The sequence below is a fragment of the Phasianus colchicus genome, chromosome Z (assembly GCF_987193195.1).
Source record: "Phasianus colchicus chromosome Z, bPhaCol1.hap1.1, whole genome shotgun sequence".
NCBI lineage: Eukaryota > Metazoa > Chordata > Aves > Galliformes > Phasianidae > Phasianus > Phasianus colchicus.
In genome coordinates, this window is record NC_143476.1 from 83,451,311 (window position 1) to 83,460,904 (window position 9,594).

Below are 9,594 nucleotides of genomic sequence, written 5' to 3' on the forward strand. Positions count from 1 at the left end.
AGGGTTAAAGACGTGCTGACAAACACAGTGCTATGGTTTGTTGAAAGGGACCAAGCAAAGAGATGAAAGTCACAGTGCGGAGTGGTTGGGGAGCAAACGAGCAGCACCTGACAAAGCGCTGGGAGAATTAATGCTTGTGCAAAACCAACCTCGAGCTAATTTCCCCTGTGCCTGAGCCTTCAATAAGGGCAGCAGCGCTGAATGCGCAGCCTGAAGCAGGGAAGAAGAGTGGGAGGGAGGCGGGGAGGAGAAATTGTCACCGCTGAAGGGGAACAAAGCTCGGCGCTTTCGATGTGCCCGGAGTGGGGCGGCTGCGCTGCCTGCGGCCCCGGGGAGCCGCCGCATGCTGGGACGATTGCAGGGCTGCGCCTTGGCACAAGGCTGTCCTTCAAAGGGTGTAAAGCCCAGCGGGGCTGTGGGAACAGCGTGTTCACAGCCTGTGCTGATGGAGAGGGAACGATCAGATCCGGTCCCAAATTCTGGATAAGGTGAAGGAAAATGAGGATGTGACGTTGGAAATTCAGCAAGAGGGCCAGCTTCGGTGCTTTTGCTTCCTTGGGGTGCAGCACTCAGGTCCTGCAATGCTGGGTGCCATGCGGGTGCTGCACCACAGCTCGGTGCTGTCGGGAGGCTGCCAACAAGCGGTGGGCGGTGGAGATGGGATGTTTCCTCGGGCACCTTTTTTTTTTTTTAATTGAAATTAAGAAAAAAAAGAAAAAAGAAAAAAAAAGAGAGAAGTTATTCTAGGAAAAGAAATGAGCTGAATGTGCTCCTTCTCCCTGCACGGTGCATTTTCTTGTCCCACCCCCAGCCAGAGTTATGTAAGGACGCAGGCAGAGCAGGGTCATGCCGGGTGCAAACAGGCTACAAACATCTCTGCCCATGTATTCTGTGCTTGCTGAGCCCTCAGCACAAAGCCATGTGTGCACCATGTGTGCATGTTGTATGTGCACATGTTGCATGTGCTCTGTGTGAGCATGTGTATACACACATGTATGCACATATGTTGCATAAAGAGTAGAGTTTTGACTTTGTCAGGGTATCCCCATGAGGGCTTTCACTGGACAGTTCCACAGATGTTAAAAAAAAATAGATAGTTTATTGAAGTGACAGACAGAACAGATCGGGCTTGCCATTGATAAATGCCCCAGCAGCAATAGCATCAATGTATGTCACTAGTGCTGGCAAAACTCTGTATCCTGTGTGCTCTTCACCAGCAGATAAAGCACAGCACTTACCAAGAAGACATTGCTGTCCTGGAAGAGAAAGAGGAGCACAGCTTCCCATCTCCCCTTCTGTCTCTCTCCATTAATCTCTCTTCCTTTCTCTGCTCCTCCTTTCTCTTCAAGATACTCTCTTCTCCAAGATACTTTCCCTGATATCCCGAACCATACCTGTTTCTCTCCATGGGGTGATGTTGAACATCGTTTGGGCGGACAATTGAGTTCTACATGTTCAGTATGAGTTAATGAATTAAAAGCTCTCACTCTGGGTATTGTGGCCTTTGAGAGACTGTGCTGAAGTGTTATCAGGTTTTTTGTCAACCTTTAGCCAAAACAGGACTGTCCTGCCACCAGACCTCCTCCTTCAGCTACTTTTGATGCTGACATCATGGATCTCCATCAAGGTTTAGATAAGAGAGAAGCAGGCAGCAGCATCTTTAACCTAATGCTAATCTCAGAACACACTGTGTGTGCCAGCATACAGTGTGCATGCCAAGGCGATACCTCCAGCCCAGACATGGAGGTTTCTGATGCTATGCCACAGTCCCCTGCAGTGGTGCCAGAGAAAGAGCATGCGCTGCTCTGCATCCCTCCAGGAGGAGAAACATATGCATATTACATGCACTGTGTGCACACATCACACACCCCGTGGCATGACATGGTGCACACCATGTACATGCATGTGCCATGCATGTGCTGTGTGCTGTGCAGACACACATCACAGCCCTTGGTTTCTCATCTGCAGAAATGACATGAGGAGGGCAATGGTGAAAGTCACCCTACTGGAGCAGGTGATCCCCTGGGAAGGAGCCAGCAACATGAGGAAGAGGATGGCTATGTGTTTTGTAAGCTCCTTATCTGGGGAAGGAAAGCTCTTTGTCTCATGGAGCAGGAGATGGGGGTCATCTTTGCTGGGGGTATGCCTGTGGGCACCTCTGTCTGCATGTGCCCATGTCTGGAGGGTCCCCTTTGTCTGTGGGGACCCTTCTACCTTCTGAACCATGCCATGCAGGAAGCATCTCCCTACTGTAGGTTTTTGGGACCAAAAAGAGGCGGGGGAAGTCCATCCCAAAGCAAGTGTGGGTGCCCCTCTGCAAAGAGAGGAATTTCACTGCAGGTGAAATCTCCTCCATCCATGAGCCCCCCCTCCCCCGGGACGGATGCACAGGGCCATGTGCCAGCAAACCCCTCAGCATTTAGGAGCTGAGTGCTGCAGGCAGCAGCTGTGGGGGGTGTCCTGGGAGGGCCGAGTGCGTCTGGCACAGAACCCATCCTGCACCCATGCTGCCTGCACCTGCTGGGCTTCCGGGGAGGCCGCATGAATGAGGCAAGTCGCTATTTCAGCGCTTCCTCCGGCGAGGCTTCTCCTTTAGAGGCAGCATGCGTGGGTGCTGCCTGCGTATGCGCGGGGGCTCGCTGCCTGCGTGTGCGGGTGGGTGGCGATGGGGGCTTCGGGAGAGGCTTTGCCACGTCAGGGAATTCACGCTGGGAGCTGACGTGCCCCCGCTGGCCCCACTGCATCGTCTGCTGGGTGCTGCATTGTGTAATGGTGCTGCACTCTGCTCCGGGTTTCCGGGATGATTCGGATGCCCATCATTCCTGCAACCCAGTGACATTCCCCTAGTGTCCCCCCTGTCTGGGAGGGGTCTGCTGCAGCAGGTGAAGGGGTCTGGTATGGGGAAATGCCTTTGGCAGCCAAAAAAAACCCCAAAACCAGACTGTTCTCTTTGTTCTCCCAAATACCTCTCAAGGAAAGTGTTTGCTCCAAGGGAAAATTGGGGGTTTCTCCATGCACTGCTCTGCCCGCAGCTCCTCACAGGGTGGTTAGGGTTCCAGGGAGGATGGAGAGCAATGGCTCTGGCACCACTGAGAAATCTCAGTTTCTGAAACCTCTTGGTGGAGGGAATCTGGGAGGAGGGGGACAGACAGAGGAAGGGCAGGGCAGGGTCATGGGTGAGAGCCATCTGATGGGGCTGTGCTGCCTCATGACACTTTGCATCCCACTGAATGGGTTTGCATCTTCAGGCTCAATCCTGCACAGCAAATTTGCATTGATATGGGCTCCAGAGCCTGTTCAGTGCTGCTTTTCCACAGCTCCCCATTCTGCCTTCACCACCCATATTCAGTCCCTTTTGTTCCCTGCACTGCATGGGTCTCCGCAAGGAGCAGACATGTAAGGACACTGCATATCAGGAGCAATCAGACCTGGCCTGAGGCCCCACAGCTCATCTCATGCCATACTGGACAATAGAGAGCAAAGGAGGTGGCACCTGCAGCAGCTGTCCTCTCCCAGAGGTCCCTGTGAGCACAGAGCAGCTGGAATGCAGAAGGTTGAGGTGAAGGGATCCACTGACACTTTCTCTCTTCTCCACGTCTCCAAGTCGGCACAGCGTTGCCATGCTGCTGTCACTGTTGCCATGCTACGCTCATGGTGTCGGAAGAGGATATCAGGTTGCTTTGAGGATGAGGGGACCAGAGATGAAGCTGGGGTGATGCTGTGGTCCCTGTACCCACCCCCCTCGCTGCCATCCCAGGGACCTGGTGGTGACAGAGGTGCCACTGCTTCTGGGAGTGTTGTGATGGGTGGTGTCCCCAGGCTGGCTGTCCTTCCTTGATTTCTTTTCCTGGATAGTGGCCGCTGGGTCAGCATCCCCTCCTCTTGCCTCTGATTTTTATCATGCCCCAGGTGCAAGGTGGGAGCACTGCTGTGCCAAGCAGGAGAGACGCCACACAGTGGGGTCATTTTTTCCCCTTCATCTATGTATTGATAAAAATTCAACTCACATATCCCAGGCTGAATGAATTCCCGCAAGGCCAGTACCCAGCTGTCCCCCATCAGCAGCTGTACCCACCACTGGTCCACAGCAGTGTGGTTAATGTGCCCACAGCTGAGCAGAGGAGGTGAGCAGAAATAGCTCGTGCAACTGCCCTGCATGGACGACTGGGCAGGAATGGGGCTGTGCACACCCAGTGCTGCCCTGTGCAGCAGCTGTGGGTGCGTTCCTCCAAGCCTAGATATGTTTGGAGGGAATTCACATGGAGATGCTGGCTCTGTGGCGTGGCGAGCCCTGTGAGATGTTGGCTGTGGGATGGGGCAGGGCAGGACCTTGTTTTGCCAGATGTAGAAAGCTCGCACAGGGTGCCAATCCCCAGACTTCCTGCTGTTTCTCCCCAGCCTGGTACCCAGGACCAGGGAGCAGAATGCTGTCAAGGCATCCCACCAGCATCCCCCCTCCACCTCTCTCCTTCCAGCTCCCCCAGTGCTCCACCCCCACGCTCCAGCCTAAATAATTCCTCCTCTGCCTAGCGGTTTGCAGTCTGCTCTCATGTCCCTTCCTTAATCATCACTCAGACAAATGAGACAGATATAGTTGTGTGCGGCTCCTCACAGATCACTCACTCCAGCCCCCAGATCTCTTTGTGGCTGGTCCCTGGCTGTCTGCAGGGTATTGAGGTGCCCCCCTCTTTGCTGCCCTTGTCATTGTTCCACTGGCAAGAAGGAGCTGTGATAACCCCACTGCAGGATGCCATGTGTGTGGGGCAGGCTGGGGGCTGCTCTGCTCCCTCAGCTAGGTGCATGGAGTGCATGTAACCCAGACTGGAGAACTGGGCTCCATGTCCTCAGCCCACTGCTCCCCAGCTCTGTGCCAAGAGCTGGGCTGGCTTTCTAGGGTGGCTGCGAGCCAAATACATGCTTTCCAGGTATCCTGGCTGCCTTCCTTTCTCCCTGGCCAGCCAGGCTATGCTTCAGCCCCAGATCAGTCCTGGATGTGTCTTGTCATTTGTGTTAGCGCTCCATGTGAGCTTACCTGATGTCACCATGTAAGCTGACTGTCAGCCCAGGAACACATTCTAGAAGGAACATGAGCGCTGGGGATCATTTCGGTGGCAGGCATGACATCATACAGCTGTCCACCCTCACTTTGCAGAGGTAACATCAGCAGGGCTTGGGTCTGCATAGCTGAAATAGGAAGGCTGAATACACCTCTCACCTCACCACAAACCATTTTCCACCCGTCCTTTTTGTCCTCTGTCCCATGTGCCACCTCCCATTCCTTTTGCAAGGTCAGGGCTAAGGGGCAGGAAGCGCACAGAGAGAGGCACACAACACCTGCTGTCTCTGTGCTGCTCCCAGCACCGACGCAGAGGACCTGGACGCTGCCTGAATGCTGTGTGGGCTGCTGCCATGAGTCACAGCCTCCAGCAGAGCCACTGCGGGGAGTGCAGTATTTACAATGCCCACAGTTTGCCTCTTGTCCCTGCACTGTGTGGGCCCCCGTGGCTCCATGTGTGAGCAGGACTGTGGCAATGAAGGAGCCGAGGGCATGAGGAGGCGGTGTTGAGGTCACCTGAGCAGTCAAGGTTGGTCCTGCGTGGGTGCAAGATGGTCTGTAGGAGAACCTGCAGGGAACAGGGGGGGGGAAGGGGGAAGAGGAGGATGCTGTGAGGCAGATGGAGGCCAAAGCCAGGCTTGTGGCAGGAACATGGGCACTCCACCACCCTATAAAATGACATTTGGGGACTGAATGGTGCACTTGCCTCCTTCGTTCCTGCATGCTTCGTTGGCTGCGGGACCACTGGTGGGCACGGGTGTGGGCTGCCGTCCCCGGTTCCTACTGTTCCCTATCTGTGCCGCTCCTGGTCGCAGCCCTGTGCCGGGGCAGGGCAGTGACGACGGACCTCCCCTCGTTCCTCCCCGCGCCCCCGCCATCAGCGCGGGCCCCAATGCCACCATGCGCTCGCGGCGCAGGAGCGACACCGTGTGGCCACGTCGCTTCTTGGGGTGGGAGGCGTCAGGACCCTCGCATCCATCCCGACTTCTCCTTAATCCCCCTGTAGGTCCCGGTCCCGAGTCCCCTCCCGAGGTACTGCTGGAAGGACAGTGAAGCTGATGCACATGTCCCCACTGGGCTTGGTGATTCCTGCTCTGTTCTGGAAGGAGTGAATAATTTACGTCTCCAGTTTATGACTCCAGATGTCACCGTTGCTGTCACTGTTGTACAATGCTTGCTGATGTGACTCCCATCTTCAAGAAGGGCCGTAAGGAGGGTCCAGGGAACTATAGGCCTGTCAGCCTGACCTCGGTACTGGGGAAAGTAATGGAGCAAATCATCTTGGGGGAGATCGCATGGCACGTGTGTGGTGTCCAGGGGATCAGGCCCAGCCAGCACGGGTTCATGAAAGACAGGTTGTGCTTGACCAACCTCATCTCCTTCTTATGACTGGGTGACCAGACTGGTAGATGAGGGAAAGGCTGTTGATGTAGTCTATCTAGACTTCAGCAAAGCCTTTGACATGGTCTCTCACAGGCTTCTTCTGGGGAAACTGGCTATCCATGGCCTGGACAGGTACACACTCCTTTGGGTAAGAAACTGGCTGGAGGGCTGTGCTCAATGGGTGGTGGTTAATGGAGTGAAGTCCAGCTGGCGACCTGTTTCAAGTGGTGTCCCCCAGGGGTCAGTACTGAGGCCTATCTTGTTTAATATCTTTATTGATGACCTAGACGAGGGGATTGAGTGTACCCTCAGTAAGTTTGCAGATGACACCAAGCTGGGAGGTGGTGTGGATCTGCCTGAGGGTAGGGAGGCCTTCAGAGGGACTTAGATAAGCTGGATCGCTGGACTGGGGTGAATGGAATGAGGCCAAGTGCCGGGTCCTGCACTTTGGCCACAACAACCCCATGCAGTGCTATAAGCTTGGGGATGAGTGGCTGGATGATTGTGAAGAGGAAAGGAACCTGGGGGTGCTGGTTGATGCTCGGCTGAACATGAGCTGACAGTGTGCCCAGGTGGCCAAGAGGGCCAGCGCCATCCTGGCCTGCATTAGAAACAGTGTGGCCAGCAGGAGCAGGGAGGTGATCATCCCCCTGTACTCAGCACTGGTGAGGCCGCACCTCGAGTACTGTGTTCAGTTTTGGGCCCCTCACTACAAAAAAGACATTGAGGCCCTGGAACGAGTCCAGAGAAGGGCAACGAAACTGGTGAGGGGTCTGGAGCACAAGTCTTATGAGGAGCGGCTGAGGGAGCTGGGATTGTTTAGTCTGGAGAAGAGGAGGCTCAGGGGAGACCTCATTGCACTCTACAACTTCCTGGAGGGAGGTTGTGGTGAAGAGGGGTTTGGCCTCTTCTCCCAGGCAACAAACAGGACCCAGGGAAATGGCTGCAAGTTGTACCAGAAGAGGTTTAGGTTAGACTTAAGGAAGAACTTCTTCTCTCAGAGAGTGGTCAGGCACTGGAATGGCTGCCCAGGGAGGTGGTGGAGTCGCCATCCCTGGCAGTGTTCAAGAGGCGTCTGGACGAGGAGCTGAGAGATCTGGTTTAATGCTGTGGTAGCAGTGGTAGTGTGAAGACGGTTGGACTAGATGATCTCATAGGTTGTTTCCAACCTTGTGATTCTATGATTCTATGATTCTATGCCCACATAACCTAGTTTTTTTCTTCCATTGGCCCCTAACAGTCCCTGGGGCAGCAATGGGATGAGTTTCAGACATCTCACTGCCTTGCCCCAGTGATGACCCCAGTGCCACCACTTGCAGAGACACTGCCTGGCTCACCTCTGCCCTCCCGTCTGAATGTTGCCACATATATTCCCAAAGAGTGGCGGGCTCTGATGTGGGGCACATTCTGGTTACCTTTCCGTTGCACCTAGCCGTGTCCAGGAAAGCCCTGGGGCCATGAGCAGGAGTTGGATGGGAGTGCTCTCCTGCGCCCTGGCTTGCAAAGCCAAGCATTCATCTTCCTTACAAGCTCAGACGCTGCAGTGGCTTAGCGATGCCTGTGTAATGGCTGTGCCCCCAGCAGAGGGTGCCACCTCCCCGTAGTGCTGCTGCAGGATACCCTGGGACAGCGAGGACACCCTCGGCCAGGCAGTGCAACTTAGGTGCACAGCTGTGTGGGGCAATGAGACCTTCCCCTGGGGCCCTTGTTGTGGATGTCCCACCAGGAGCACAGTACCCACGGGACAGCACTCTGCAGTGGTGATGGACCTGGGGTGAAGGACCCATGGACCTGAGGTGATATAGGCAGCTCTGACACCTCAATTACAATGAAATTATCAAGCCTAGGATTTCCTTCCAGGGAGGGTCTGAACATGAAGGAGGAGTGGATCTGAGGGGTTGGGCTGTCCTTGCTGCAGCCTTAACTCCTACCAGAGCATCCCCATCCTGTGATTTGGGGCTATAAGACCTGTGGTGCTTTGCACCAGCATTCAGGACAGATTTGCAGTGACAGAGGAATACAGGCTACTCAGGCTTTCCTAGGGACAGGGACACATTTCTCCCCTTGGCCCAAGCAGAGGTCACTGGTCTTGGTGGAGCAGCACGTCATAGCTGGAATGCCATAGCAGTGCCCTGCAATGCATTGCCCACCATGTACTGGAGGGCTGTAGACATGTTCTGTCTCCCTGCTGGTGGTGGGTGGGGGACTGCATCTGCCACACCAGGTGCACACTGGGCAGCTGACGTGGTGATAGCATAACCTTGAGAGATGTGGCCAGCCCAGACACCTGCATCCCTCATTAGCCAACTCCATGAGGACAGCAGCCAACCACGTGTACTGGCAAGGATGACAGTGTGTGGTAGGGGGGAGCAAGGGATGATAGAGCCAGGAATGCTGCAGTGTTCCATATTCAGGCACAGGAAAGTGGCAGGAGCAGAGTGGGCATGGCTCTGTCATGGCACTACACCCACAGCAATGTAGTTTGGGAACAGACCTGTGTCTTCCTGGGTGTCCCAGAGGTTGGAGACTAAGAAGAAGGGAGGAAGCAAGAAGGGACCTCCACACACACTTCATAGGTTGTTTTGAAACCCTGATCTGGCCCATGCTCTGCTCCTCTGCTTGGATCCAGTGGGTGCGCAGAGCATGGATTTGGAGCGCCTTCAGTACCTATGTGCAATCCCACCCTCCTCCCCTGCTCCAGCAGTGTAACATTGCCTGCCCACAGGTGAGTGCAGCATCACCTGCCCACAGCATTCTGACTTCTGGTACTCAACCACCTACCAGCTTGTCCTTCTTCCTTCCACAATCCTCTTCTGCAAAGTGATGGGTACCTGGATTTTCACAGCTGGACACCACTGCTGTGGTCTGGACCCAGTGGCAGCCCCTCTTACTGGGACTCTAGCTGTGGGAGTGGTCTGCAGGAAAGCCCCCCTTTGCTGGCAGCGTTGAGACCAGGTGCCACCAGCAGCTTTCCCTGGGTGCTGCAGGGATACGTCCATTACTGGAGAAGCCTCTAGCCATCAGCACCAATCTTAAAACCCCTCCAGAGGGCCCTTGGTTATTTGGAGTTTCCCAGTGCAGCTGCAAGCAGCTTGTTCCCAGCACCCAGCCTCCACCATTGCCCAGGGTTCTTTGTCTGCCTGCTCACAGACTCC

At 55.0% G+C, this 9,594-nt stretch overlaps 1 long non-coding RNA gene across 1 annotated transcript; it reads left to right on the forward strand.

Annotated features, from left to right (window-relative positions):
* Positions 1-4,980: 4,980 nt before the first annotated feature.
* On the forward strand, positions 4,981-6,187 carry LOC149913141 (uncharacterized). Its single transcript, XR_016462012.1, has 2 exons — positions 4,981-5,154; positions 6,063-6,187. It is a non-coding gene; the product is annotated as an uncharacterized LOC149913141 (long non-coding RNA).
* Positions 6,188-9,594: the final 3,407 nt, after the last annotated feature.